This window comes from Parasteatoda tepidariorum, chromosome 11, assembly GCF_982258835.1.
Source record: "Parasteatoda tepidariorum strain Cologne lab strain chromosome 11, Ptep-v5.0, whole genome shotgun sequence".
Classification (NCBI taxonomy): domain Eukaryota; kingdom Metazoa; phylum Arthropoda; class Arachnida; order Araneae; family Theridiidae; genus Parasteatoda; species Parasteatoda tepidariorum.
The window spans coordinates 96,314,065-96,329,525 of NC_141765.1; the positions used below are offsets into that span (position 1 = coordinate 96,314,065).

The 15,461-nt window shown below is 28.4% G+C and overlaps 1 protein-coding gene across 4 annotated transcripts in view; it reads left to right on the forward strand.

The window, feature by feature from the left end:
- LOC147801935 (uncharacterized) overlaps window positions 1–15,461 on the forward strand; it is a 91,556-nt gene that overhangs the window by 15,842 nt on the left and 60,253 nt on the right. The gene's annotated exons all lie outside the window — the stretch shown is intronic.

Genomic DNA, 15,461 nt, shown 5'->3' on the forward strand with positions numbered 1-15,461 from the left:
TCACAAGTTCAACTTTGCATTCAAGCGTTAGCCCACTAAAGGAAATTATTAGACCACTCTAGCTCGGCAAACATTCTCGCACTCTGCTTATCCCCCAAAAATAAGTTATGGATAAGCATGTTTAACAAATTTCTAACCAAAAATCATTAAGTTTAAATTTTGCATCTAAAATAGGGCTTATTATGGAAATCATCATCTCCTTTAAAAATTGTTGTAAAAAAGAAAACGTCAAAAATGAATTATAGTTAAATTGTTAAGGTGGCAATCAGAAAAGATAATTTTGTTAACAAACCAATAGTAGAAAATGATTATTTAACCCTCAAAAATCGGTTTTTGCTATAAACTAAATTTTAATAAAAAAAAGTTTGCATTCTGATAGCTAGTAATAGCGAACCAGAACAAATTGTTAGCTCATAATTGAGCACCTGTCGCTTTTATTAATTCATTAGGAGATAGTATTAGCTAAAATATGATTTTGCTAGAATTTTAAAAATATATCAACCTAGGAATTTTGTCTCAAATTTTAAGCCAATCGAAGGAAATCTTTAGTATACCAAAAAGTTTAGTGAAAGTAACACTTTCATGAAGAAATAAAGCAAAAATTAGCTTTACCCTTTGATCCAGATGGAACATTGGTGTCCCTTATAAATATTTTTTCTAATGTTCAAATTACAAGCAAAAATACATTCTAGTATTTTTTAAATATAAAAAAAGTTTAATGGTTACGAAGAAAACTGTTCCATTATTGGACAGTTTTTTTATATTTGTACTAAAATATGAAATTTAAAAAAAATTATGCATTTTTTCATATTCAACATAGTAGTATACACTCATATTCAAAAATTCATCCTCTGATTTTGTAATTTACCTAGATATCAATGATGGATAACAGTTTCTCTTAATAAATGCAAATAAGTGCAATTTAAATTTTTTTGTCATTTTAGTTCATATTTGTAAAGGGACATCTCTGTCTGTGCCTATCTTTCCTTATTTCATAACCATAAATTATTAAGGTAGTGAATATAATATTTTTTACTTATTTTCACCTAAATTCATATGAATATGAAATATATGAAAAATATGTTTAATAAAAATTCTGCGTCAAAAATTTAAGCTAATTTTTGTGTTTAAAACTACAAAATTTGTACCCAAACCTTAGGCATTAGTAGCAATCATTCCAGTAACTTTGGTTGTCTGCAAACGGTAAGACCCATCTTGATTAAAGGCAATATTTGATTGACGAAAACTTAAATGAACCGGGAAAAATGTAAGAGAACAACTAATTTTTTTAAAAAAAAAAAAAAATCTAAAAAATAGTATTGAAAATAATTAATTTACAATAAAAAGAATTTTCACAGCGCACTCGAAATTTTTCTTAGTCCAAGCATCTAAAAAAAAGTTACGACCCATAATGTTTTCAACCTATTTTTGACCGAACACCACGGCATTGAATTTTTCACCAAACATTAACTCAGAGTCTCCAAATATTAACTCAAGTTTTGTTGGCTCAGCTGATAGAAGAAAAGAGAAAGGTTTAGATTAAACACTACCAATTTTTTTTCTCTATTGAATCGACTTCTACTTTTCGATACGCAAATTCCTTATAACATATTTAGAAAGTTTTTTCTAAATAATTAGTTTTGTGGACCTCAATTTCAGTAAAAAAAAAAATTACAGGCATTTGTATGAATTATAAAAAGTCTCAATATAATCAAGTGTTCAAACATTTTAAAATTTCATGTTTATTCACTGGTAGGATCTGTCCAATCACTTCATTATCTTACTACTTATTATTTGAACCACCAAGACTTTGAAATAATAATTTATAAATTTCAAATATGTTGACACTTTCATTTTCCAAAAATTACATAGTTGAAAAATATTATGATTTTTTTTAAAAATATAAGCTGTTCTTAATTGTTCATTCAATGGTTGGTTTACCCTACCACAAGTTTGAATTTTGCCTCCACACGTTAACCCTTGAAAATAAATCATTGACCCACCAAAAATTGCTTGTTAATAAACTTTAGAAGATAAGTATCATTCACCCAATCGTGGGAAATCAATAATCCAGCTAAAAGTTTCGTTAACCCTCTCTCCCTTAAGAATTATAACAATAAAAAATTGTGTCAAAATTGTGAAATTGACAAACAATCTTTAAACATACGAATTCCCATGTCAGAAAAATTTAAAAAAAAGAGTAAAAATTGCTAAAAATATGTTTTAGATCATTAATAAGCATAAAAAAATGAAATGTGGACTATCTGAAATATTTTCAATAGCAAGGACGGTGGGTGAAATTTTATAATTCTTGCAACTAATATGTTAGGACACATACAAATCATATGCTTAGCCAAGATAAAATAAAAATATGCTTAGCCAAGATAAAATACTTTTCAACCAATATAATTTTTTTTCAAAAAATTATGTCGGGATCTAAGAACTAGCCAGTATTATCATTAGCATATGAAAAAAAAAAATTTAAATAAGGAGATTTTAAGGTCCTATGCAAGTATTGCTCATAACTCTTCTCCCCTCTCCCTCTTTGAAGCCGTGGCGACTCATGGGATAGAGCGTTCGCCTCCCAACTGATCTGATGGACTGTGTTTGATTCTGAGTGACAGCTGGTCGATGCGAATTCCGCACCCGGCTCACACCGACTGCAGTGCTGTACTGTGGGCCAGAAGACTATGATCTTTGACCAAAAGTAAAAAATTAATTTTTCCACTAAAATATGCGTAGGCAGTTTTAATATATCCCAAATTGAGTATTCATAATCATTCCAAACATTATAATTTACTTTTTTCACTGACGAGAGTACAATGTAATGAAAAATATGTTAAAAAAATTGTTTTAAATTTATCTTTTAAATTATTATTTCAGAAATATTTATAGAAATTTCACCTTACTGTTACATGTTTATCAGAGTAATTAGTGTTAAATTATAGTAAAATTTTTCAGTTTGTTCGATTAGTTAATATTCTTCACAAACTTATAGTTTATATTTGACATTTTGCAATGCTTGAATGAGTTTTGAAAATTAATTTCAAAAAGTTCCACGAGGTAATTGGATAAATTTTTTTGTTGTCTTTTTTGATGTTTCTTCTTTCTAAAAAACATGCCCCATTTTGCCCGTATTGCAAAGGTGGACTAAATGTACCAAAAAACAAAAATTATGTTTTTTTCTCTCATGTTTTTGCGTTATTTTGTAATTCGCGTTTTTTTCTAATATTACGTTGAAAATATAATTTGCTTTTCATTTTTAATATAAAATTACGAAAATTATTATATTTTCATTGCTATATTCAATTATTTAAACATACTACATTATTATTTTATTTTTGCTCGCCATATTTCAGCCACCATTTTTTTTGGGGGTGAGGGGTATTTTTAGTCTATTTCAAAATTTCAACTATGAATTCAATTTACCTGCCCTAATCCCTAAATACAAATTTTATTGAAATACTAATTTTGGCCTTGAAACCTTGGAGGCTGGCCAAGATTACAGCTACCTCCCCCCAGATTTCAAGCGTCAAAAATCCAAGTATGTAAAAAAGAAATGCATGTTTATTCAGAAAAGTACGTTTTAGTGTTTGATTTCGTAACTTAATTGTTACACTAATTAATTAGCGTACTTGGTTACACCCATTAAGATTGGAACTCATAATGGGTAACTTCATCTGATGGAACCATTAAGATTGTTTTCTTGGTTTTCCTCTTCATGTAACGCAAATGCGAGTACCTCCAAAAGCTCCCTTACGAATGTAAATTTCTCCTAATATTTGATCTATGAAATCCTTTGTCTTCCGTATTGTGATCAAAATTTCAAGGTTACGGAGTTGAACATTAGTAGTCGTAAACCCTAAATTGGGTCGACTGTTCAACGACTGTTATAAAATAAATTAAAATAGCCCTCCACCCCCTTGTAAGTAACAATAAGCAAATCATAAGCCATTTACCCTCCTTGGTGTTTTTGTATTATTTGACGGATCAAAAATAAAATATTTTGTTTTGCAAATAATGCAAGAGTTTTTATTATACATTGTTAAAAGATTATTTACATCGTTAATAAATGTATGAATTGAAATACATCGTTAATAGATGTATTTCAATGATACCGCATAAAATTGTGCCAACGATGAATTGTGCTGACGATGAAATTATCACCACGACAAATTTTGCCCACAAAGGATTGTGTTTTTGATGAATTGTGCACACGACGAACTTTCGCTTCAAGGAATTGACGCGCGGCATCCCGTTTTGTTTATTGTACTAAGTCGTCAGCCCACACTTCCTCACCAGAAATTTTCTTTTCTCAATCCGTCTGTAAAGAGAAAACAAAAACTGGTTTTAGCTATTTTTAGACCATAAAACCACAATTTAATTTTGCCCCTAAATATTATTCTGAAAAGCTTTAAAATGAGGAAATTCTTCTTCTAAAGAGCTTTAAAAATTCGAAGCCATTTTTCAGTATTAACTAACACAAGGCCCGATATCGGACCTTAATATTGACCCATAATATTTTAATTGGACCACGCATTATATAACCGGGTAATAGTGTACCCTACCAGAGGAAATAATTATAGACCTCATAGGGGGTACACAATGTGGCTCTTTAATTTCCTATGTATGTATAAATATAATAGTGTGTTGAATAGCGTTTAAATGAAATTCGAAGTAAATATTCTGTATAAAAATATGGTCCTATGTCTCCCTCTAATATTAACCTATAATATTCAAATTGGACCATCTATTATATTACTGGGTAATAGTGTACTCTACCAGAGGAAATAATAATAGACCTCATAGGGGGTACACAATGTGTCTCTTTAATTTCCTATGTATGTATAATTATAATTGTGTGTTGAATAGCGTTTAAATAAAGAAATTCGAAGTAAATATTCTGTATAAAAATATGCTCCTATATCTCCCTCTAATATTAACCTATAACAAGGTGGTCACCCACCTGAAAAACCTTGAAAACCTGGAATTATCAGGGAATTTATTTATACTGGAAAAAACCTGGAAATATCAGGGAAATTTGGATAGAAACCTGGAAAAATCAGGGAATTTTAACGAAAAGCTGGAAATTTTTTCTTTAATATTTTTTTTAATTTCACTAATTTAAATTATTTACTAATATTCTTAATTTAAATTATATCATCCATTATACCCACTTTTTTAAACGGAAATATATCGCCAAACAGTTGATATATCATCAACTTAGTGATACTTAGCTTTCATCAAAATTTGCTCCATTACAGCTCTGTTAAACTAGAATGCCATATAAAATTCTCCCACGGTTGCTAAACAAATGTAGAAGTCTTTGACCGCTATGGGACTGTGCAATTTAGGAAAGATTCTGGTGGAGGTGGAAAAAGAGGTTAGGATGTTAGCTTCTGTTTTTAAATTCTGTCCGTGGGCTGAATCCATTTGTGGCTCAAGTTTGTTCGATGTTTTGGTGGTAATTTTTTTTTCTATTTTGACAAAATGTTTTTGTATTTTTAACTTTATAAAATTCTCCAAAGATTAATTGGTTATAATTTAATAATAATAGATTTTATATCGCACTTTTTTTCTGAAAGCTTTTCTCCCATTCAAACCAACCAATCACACATTTTTTTACAATCGCTAACAGCAATATTTGCCGACAAATCATTACAATTGTTGCATTAATGCTAATTTTTTCTATTTCATTTTAACCTTTTATAACATATTTTAATTTTAAAAAAGGTTTTTTTAAGAACTTACTATATATTATTTAATTTTATTCTTTTGTTGATCAATATATGATTTTTGATTCAAAATTTTGTACCAAAACATTAAAAAAATAAATAAAAAAATCTTGCCAAACTGTCAAAATAAATTATTTTTTTCAAGATGATATGTTAAAATAATAACATTTTGAATAGAATATTTAATAGTATAAACACTTTTCTTGTACACATCCTATACTTTATAAGAAAAAAGAAACAAAAACCTGGAAATTTTAAGATTTTTATCTGGAAAACCTGGAAAAATCAGTGAAATTTGAAATCTGATTTGAGTGGCCACCCTGTATAATATTCAAATTGAACCACATATTATATTACCAGGTAATAGTGTACTCTACCAGAGGTAATAATTATAGACCTCCTAGGGGGTACACAATGTGGCTCTTTAATTTCCTATGTATGTATAAATATAATAGTGTGTTGAATGGCGTTTAAATGAAGAAATTCGAAGTAAATATTCTGTATAAAAAATATGGTCCTATATCTCCCTCTAATATTAACCTATGATATTTAAATTGGACCACGTATTATATTACCGGGTAATAGTGTACCCTACCTGAGGAAATGATTATAGACCTCATAGAGGGTACACAATGTGCCCCTGTTGTTTACTATGTATGTCTAAAATAGTCTTCTGAAAAGCTTTAATAATAATAATAAAATCAATCCTCCTAAACTCTTTATTTCAAAATTAAACAAAATCAAAAACTTAATAGGTAATTTTTAAGGAAGCAAAAATTTAGAAAACTAAGGTAAATGAAGGAAACAAAAATATTTATTTGAAAACAATAACTTTATAACTTATATCAATTTCATGCTGACAACCAAGCCAATATGAAAAATAATGTGGGCAAACTGGATCCAGCCATGTGATTTTCCAGCTAATAAAAATCTATGGACAACAATGGAAAACTACGACACCATCATTAAATTTTTATATATAGTAAGAAATGAATTAATAATAGTAAAAATTAAAAGCAGTTTAAAATAAGGTTTTATAAACCTATTTTCTGCAAATCAATTTTAATCATCTTTAAAATAATGCTATTATCTGAAGGAAGCAGTTGTTTTTAATTGAATTATTTCAGAGACATTTTAAATTTCTTTTACTATAACAATAAAGCATATAAATAATAGAATCAATGCAGCAATAAGATTTGTGAAGTCCACGAATTCTGAAGTCTATATTTTAATAGATAGCTCAAAATTAAATTTAATTCGATTTTTTTTTCGATCTAAACTAAGCTAAATTTCTTGAGGAGATAGTATTTTTACTTCTTTTATTCTATTCCTACTATTAGTTTACACTCTCCTTATATCTTGTTCAAATTTTCAATCGTTAATACAGTACAGAACCCGTTATCCGGAAATCAGAAGGCCGGAAAACCAAAAAACCGGAGCGAAGTTCGATAAATTTTCCTGCCATTTAAAAAAATTTTTTTTTTCCCTCAGGGTTTAACAATAAAAAAACGGCTTTTTGTAGCATTTCAGAAAACCGGAAAAATCAGTTATCCGGAATAGTGATGGATGTTCGTTTCGGATAATCGGTTCCCTACTGTACTTTTTATTCATCCACTCTCAAGTTCTAATACATTTTTTACCAACTTGTAGTGGATGACAGTTCATGTTAATACAGTTTTTTTTTTCAAATATTAATTCATTCATTAAATATGAGAGAAAGACGAAATATAATTTTCAACATAAAATCGAGTTGACATGCTTTATATACTAGTGAATTGGCATTAAAATTTTTGTAGTGGTAGACGCTACAATACTCGCCAACCAGAATTATAATGAACGGATTTCGATGAACGGATTCGATGACAACAGAATTCGATGAACGGATACCACTAGATGATTCATTGCTTTTTTGTGAGAGGCCTTGAGAGATGTATTAAGATCACCGTAATTTTAAGTACTGATCGGTAGAGCTGTATTAAGTTAACGGTAGTGGTCTCTCTTGGGTTGCCTTTATCAGTCGAGTGAATACGTTGTGTGTGATCGAAACTGAGTAGCAACAGCGCGAGAAGGTGGATAATGTCACAAGTAGCAAGTCAACTTTTCAAAGTGGACCATCCATCGAGGTAGGCATGTTCAAATAGAAGTGGGAGTTTCTGTCAAAGCAGGCATGCTCACATCAAGTCCAAAAGTCACCAATGTGGGGATATAACTATCAACATTGTCAACCATCATCTATGAAAAGGTACCCCAACGTAGAATCAAGTTAACATGTTTTATATACAAGTAGATTTTCCTGAGGATGAAGAGCTACAGCTGAAATTATAAAAGAAAATAAATTAAACTTTACAATAAAAAACAAATTTAAAACTATTTAGCATTGAATATCTATTTAAAACCTATATTATTTAATTTGAAAATGTTTTTAAAAAATTGTAATATCCTTTAAGAATTCGAAGGTTCGAACCCCACCGGCCGAGGACTCCCCGTGTAGTAAAGTGACTGAGGCACGTTAAATCTGCCAAGTCGCAAAAGTCCTCCATGTTCCCATAACAAATCAATACCTCTGGGGGTACTGGATGGGAGATCGATCGTTCTCTGATTCAGGTCAAAATTACGATCAGTGGAGGAAAGAATGGATGTATGATAGGGTCCATCCTTTAAACGGGTGTGACGTATGGGTGTGGCAGAAGTCGATTTCGGGGCCATAGATAGAGCCACTAGAAAACAAGAACAATCGCACCCCCTCTGCCTAAACGGGCAATAAGTCAATAACATATCATGGAAAGTCAACAAAAAAAGAGGCGAAAAGTGTTAAATAAACAAATGCTTTTTTAAAAAGTCATTTAATGTATAAGTACGCCAATGCTAAAAGATACTTTGAGAATCTATCAATTCGTGGTTGACACAAACATGCAGAAAGGGAATTCTTTAACAATTCACATATTCCAAAATAGTAATATCAAATATATTTTGCTCCCCCCAAATATTTTTACACAACATTCTTTAAAAGTCAGTATGTAGTAAGTCAGTAAAGGTCTTAATTTCTATATATATAGATCATTTTATTCACGTTGAAATATTGAAAAAGAAATAAATAAAAGAAATAGAAAAAAATAAATAATTAAAAAAATTTAGAAATTAAACTTAGACCGGGATAGGACACCTGACCCCTCGGACTCCTCATTTTTTCGCTAACCAACCCGCGACACTTCTAACCACGCCCCGTCTCACACGCTGGTTCCACGAATATTAAGCCTAAAGAACTTTCCTGCTGTTATTTATCGGAACCTATTATAGGCCCCCTAATTTGTGTATAAAAACTTCCTTGGTATGGTTGTTTAGTTTTTTGAACTACAATTTCTGGCTACGTTTGAAAATTATAAGTTAGTATTAAATGGTGTTGATTCGTATGCGTAGCGTCGGAGCCGAAACTTATCCGCTCGTAAAGAAAATTTCGAGACATGTTTTAGTAAATAACAAGAATTTAAAAATAAAAAATAAAGAAAACTATATTGAAAATTTTTTTAAGAATTAACTTAAGAAAATTTTTTTAAGAAATATTTTTAAGAATTTAGTTTCTATAGCTGAAAAAAAGAAAGTAAATTTTTCCTCTGACATACTTATTATTTAAAACATATTTGAAATATTTATGTTCAATATTCAACACAGATAATTAAAAAATGTTGTTTTAAAATTTTTTTTTCTTTTTCTGAAGCTATTTTCATTATTTTTTTTTAATTATTACTGAAGGATTGTTAAAATCTATCTTATAGAGTTATGCATTTCAGAAATATTTTTCTAAATTTTTATTACTTGAAATTATGTGACTTGTAAGTCACATAAATCAAATTTATTTGTACTTTAATTATTTCCCAAATGAGATTAAAAAGTAAACATAGTCTCATTTTCAAAAATTTTAATTAAAATTTGTAATTTTCTAATAGCTGAAATTGACCACAATAAATTGACATGCCTCCTAAGTAAACTTCTTTTGCCTCTTAAATGTCACTTGTTTTTTCATGAAACCCCATTCACTCATGTTCATGTTTTTTTTTTTTTTTTTAATTGTGATAAAAACTTTAAATATAAGTCGGAATGGTATTTATTTGTTTAAAGATATTAAGTTATTTTGGTTTAATTTCTAGGTTCATTTATTACAGTAGTGTGATCGTGATCTCAATCTTTGATTCTAAATTGAGGATTAATTTTGTTCCTGGATTAAATTCAAATACAATATTGAACTTCTCTTTAAATTTGTTTTAATTCTACGTATAAAATTTTGATAGTAATATTTTTTGGAATCTTTTGTGTTTGGCATATTTGTGTATATACACAACACTTGAAAGAAACTTTTTTTCAGTTTTTTTATCTCCCCAAATTTAACATTTATATCAAATTTGTTATTTTTCAAAGTGTAGTTTTTTGTTAAAGTTTTTATTTTGCATTTTAGGAAAAATTTTGGAAATAACAAAATTTTATCATAAGCATTACTAACATCCCTCCCCCCTTATCAGCAAAAATATTCAAATCACTTAACCCCCTCCCACTGTTAAGTTCTTACTTGATATTTGAACTACCCTGTATCAACCCTATTTTGCCTTTGAACTGTTTTCTTTAAATTTATCTAAATATTTCATACACTTAAAAACTAAAAATATTTTTCAAAACAAATTATTTTTAGTTTTATTTTTAGTATTTGTACTTATATTTTTTGAAATAGTTTTATCACATTTAAATTGTTTATTCACTTTTTTTTAATACAAAATTGCTATTATAATTGTAAGGTACGTATTTAAATATGGAGAAAAAAAGTTTTTTTTTTAAAAAGTTTTTTTTTAGAAGTTACGTATTGAGTTGATTTAGAATCTAAGCTTAACTTGAAATTAAAGATGTGAAAACTTATTTGCACTTTATAAAAATTGTTTTCTCCTATACAATATTATCTTTATTTTCATGAGAAATGAATGTCAATTATTCAATCCAGATATTATGCATTTGCATTACCTTTAAAGAAATACTTTATATCTTTAACAAAAATGTGAGCTGAATAGACAACTGTTTAGCTTTAATCATTGGTTGCTACATTTTTATTAAATCGCTTTTGTATGTATTTGGCTGGAATCATGAAAACTTTCGGCCTATCTTTGATGATCTAGAGGACTAAAAGTTTAGCTGCAACTGTTTTATAACCGTCGTTAAACAGCCAACCCTATTTTTGGGTTTAAGACTACTTATCTTCAACTCCATAGTCTTGTAATTTTGAACTCAATCCAGAAGACAAGAGAACTCCTGGATTAAGTATTGGGAGAAATTTTGCCTTCGTGGAGGGCTTTTTGATGGAAATATAACACGCATTAGCGTTAGATGGAGAGGAAAACCTCGAAAACTTCCACGGTTAGCCTGACGGCAAGGAGACTCTAAACCACGATACGTCTATCACTGGGGATATTTTGCGCCAGCACTCTTGTCGGTGCAACCAGAATCGGAATTCGTATCGACGATCCATCTCTGGGATTCGAACCCGGTTCACATCATTTTAAGGCAAAAGCTCTATCCCTTGAGCCATCACGGATTAGCTGGACCTGTTTGCCGAATGACAAAGTTTCTATCATTTTTTCTGATTGCTAGAAGTAGCTTTTATGGTCAATCGAAATTTCAACAACTTTCCGATTAGCCAGAGCATTCAAAAAGCCAGAGCATTAGCCAGAGCTTCCTGAAAGCGATAGGAAAATATCATTACAATTATATTCCCTACAAAATTTCTTACCAAACAAAATTGCGACTACTTTTCGTATAGTTAGAGTGTTTAAATTTCAAATGGTGTTTTGATCTTGGCTACAACAAATTACTTTTGTCTTCTAAAAATTCTAAGCTGAACTTTGTTTCAATTTTTAATTCCAATTGAAAATGTGACCACTTTCTGGCGTAAACTTAGACAATAACAAAAAGGAAAGTAATAAAATGAAAAACTTCTTTAAAACGTTTTATCAAATTAAAAAAAAAAGGAGAAAATAATCTTATCTGCAACGGCTACTAATACCGACCGTCTTTCAAACGTATTTATCGTTTTACTTACCTTTATAGTTTTTTTTATGACAAACATGGAATTATTTCTACTTTATTGTCTACTTCTACTTAAAAAACATTGTTTTTAAAATTTTAATTTTATTTATGTTAAATTCATTTTTTGTGTGTCCAAGCAAAGTATATTTGTCTAAAAATGCTGCTATATATTTTTAAATATTGTTTCTGTTGTTGTACTCAAATTTCAAACATCAATTCTTTACTTTTCCTATCTGCATCATTGATGTTTTTTCTCAAATATATATATATATATAATGTGTGTGTGTCATGAGTTGTGAATTCGTAGCCCTTATTGTGCCAGAACTGTTTCCAAATCTGAAATATTTTCCGTAAAGATTTTGACTTCTTTTTTTTTCATGAAACAAAGAAATTGATGAATCTGTCTCCAACATGTGAAATCTAGCTTGATTGTTAAAGGCAAGAGGAAGTGTGAAAGATTGTTTACTTTTGCGTATTAAACTATCAAGCTAATAAAAAAATAGAACCAATTGAAAAATATTATAACCGTTAAAAACATTAATTTAATGCCAAAAATGAAATATTTTTTTCTCTCTAGTTTAACCATGATTGAAAATCAAAATATAATTTATATATATTTTTAGACTAATATGTGATTTTGAATGTCGAAATCTAAATTTTAAATAATTTTATTCCAGAAAAATGCATGAACTTTTAAATTTTTTTCTCAAGTTTTTTCGATATTGTGGATTCTTTTATTTAAAATTCTTTACCAAAACATTTTGATTAATATTACTGATATACATAAATAGAACATTAATTTATTGGATAAAAATTATCTTTTTGTTAAGAGGAAAATTTTAAAAATCCATTTCGTTATAACTATCGATTACCTAGCTATCGGTAAATCGATGGCAATAACTAGGCTAACATTACTTTATTTTCTATACCAAAATGCTATTTAGATTTGTCTACAGAAATCAGTGTATCTCATAGCAGGGTTGGCAAGATTTTGCCGCAGGTGGAAAAAACCATGGTAAATACTGGTAAAAACCGTCCTGGCAAAAACAGGTTTTTGCCAAGCAAATTGGCAAAAACCTATATTTTCCAAGATGAGAGGACAAAAACACATTTTTGTGACAAAATTATTCCTAAAATTGAAATATATACTATAAATATGAATAATTACAAAAAAATTAACAAAATTTTTATTCCATAATGAAATCATAATGTAATAATACACCATTTTAGTAGTTTAAAGCATTATTGATTGGAAAATTTGCAATTATTTTCTTTTTCCAGTGAAATGAACTTATTTTAAATTAATATAACTATAATTTAAAGCATAAAATATCTATCAAGATGTGTAGTTAATTATTGTACAAATAATACTTTTTTATAATAAATAATAATAATATTATACAAATAATAATATTTATTCATTTGTAAAAAAAACATTTATTTAAGGATTCTAAAATGAAAAGAGGTCAAAAACTTTCAATCTTTTAAAAATTATTGCCTTTATATTAATTATTAATATGTTAAAAATAATTTTTTCATGTATTGTATCAAAATTATTATTCCTTAGGATTGACTTAAATTTGTTTCAAGTATTTTGTAATAATATTTAATCAGCAATTTAGATAATTTGGTTTTTGCCGGTTCTTACAATTTTTGCCGGTTTTTACCAGGTTTTTGCCACTGTCCTGGCAAAAACTCCAACCCTGTCTCATAGAAAGGTGATTTGATTCTGCAACAAAAAATAGTTTAAGAATGTTATGGACAGAATACAAAACTGTGGTTTTATAAATTTACTTGATTTAATAACCATTGAACTTTTAAATTACTTAAAGAATCCTTTTTAGGATTATTATTTTTTTTTTAGTTTTATAAATTTCGAATTATTTGAAATATAATTTTATTTGGTTACTTATATCGAAACGTTAAAGCTAAGTTCATGTTTTCATCATTGTTATAAATATTAAGCTTCTTAAATAAATATCAACTGAAAAATTTAGAAATTAAGAACACACACAGATGTTAAAACACTTAGTTTACACAGATATAACGCACCCCCTCTGCCTAAATGGCAGATATACAGATTACACAACCCGCTAATTCGAAGAGTTGCTGAAAAATGTTAATTTTATTTTTCATTAATAAATGTTCAGTTGAAGATCGGCTAATTGTTCCACGTGAACTTATTATTATCACATCAGAAATCTCAAAACGGCGTTTGTGAATTTTACTCTTTGTTTTTTTAATGATAAGCTATGTTTTATATTTGTTTCTTTAATACCAATTTAAAGCTTTAAATGAACTTTGTTATTTATTTCTAATGTTCTTTTTCAGCTAATGTCTTTTTTTTATAATAAGTTACGTATATATTAGGTACCAACTTGATTTTTCCTTACCGTCAATTTCACACCCTTTTTTACTATTTTTCCATTTAGTTTTAAAGTAAATATTTGTTGAATGTCTTACATTATTATAAAACATTAGAAAAGTGTTCCTGAATTTAATGAATGTTTTCGTTGAAGTAATTACATTCTATTGATAACTAGATTCAGAAATGAGATAAAAATGTAAATTGAGTCTAGTATTACAATCAGTTTATTTTTTAGATATGATTTAATACATGAATTTGTTATAGATGTACTATACGAATATGCAAATTAATATTTTTATAATACCAATGACGATTAAGATGTGCTAAACATAGAATTTTTTTAACAGAAGAGTTTGTAATTTTTAATTGCTGCCATTGTAATTTAAAACTAAAACTAATTTTTAATACTTTCTCTTCTCTGAGTACCCTGGGATTATCATGGCGTCCATTTTCGCCAAAACCGATATTATCACCAAAAGGTAGCTGCCGTGACAATAAACCAAATTTTATCATATTTTCTGTGTATAATCATTGACTACGCGAGTTAGTTTTGAAAGTTAAGTGAGGAAAAATAGAGGTTTTTATTTTGTTCTGATTCTTTTTATAACACTTCTTTATTGCGTATTTTTACACTTACAGTTTTTTATTATTTTATAAATTTCATGAGTTTAGAATATTTGGAAATTACTTTCCATTACGATGGCACTAAATGACTTGCGCATTCCCGCTGACAGGTAGACGGGATATAATCCCCAAGCACCTTTTTCATTTTCATTTTAAGCTAATTAAATTCAATCTAAGCTTTATAAATTTAAAATAAACATATAGCACATTATTGTTAAAAGTGATTGTAGTTTACTTAAAATTTGTCTTCATTAGTTAGATCTAAAATTAGATTGCGTGTCTGATATTATAAATATCCTTTTTTTTCCTGTAACTAATACCAAAATAAAATAATACCTCACCATCTTCAGGGTGATACACCTAGAGTTAAAAGCTCCATTTTAACCTTTTGATATTTAAAAATAAAATAAAATTTTTGAAAGAGCTGTTCAAAGTTTCAACAAATCCAGATCGACAATTGAAAAAAAATTTCTTTATTTAATTAAGCGAACATGAAATGATTAGAATGGAGCTCTTTATCTCGCAATCAATTAAAAAAAGTACAACTTGAATTGTAATTTTGTTCACTTCACATGGAAAATTTAATTTGTTTAATTTGTGTTTTTTATTAAACTGTGTGAACTTTGTCTTTATTAATTCTTTTTCAACAATGATTTTATTATTGTTTCCAG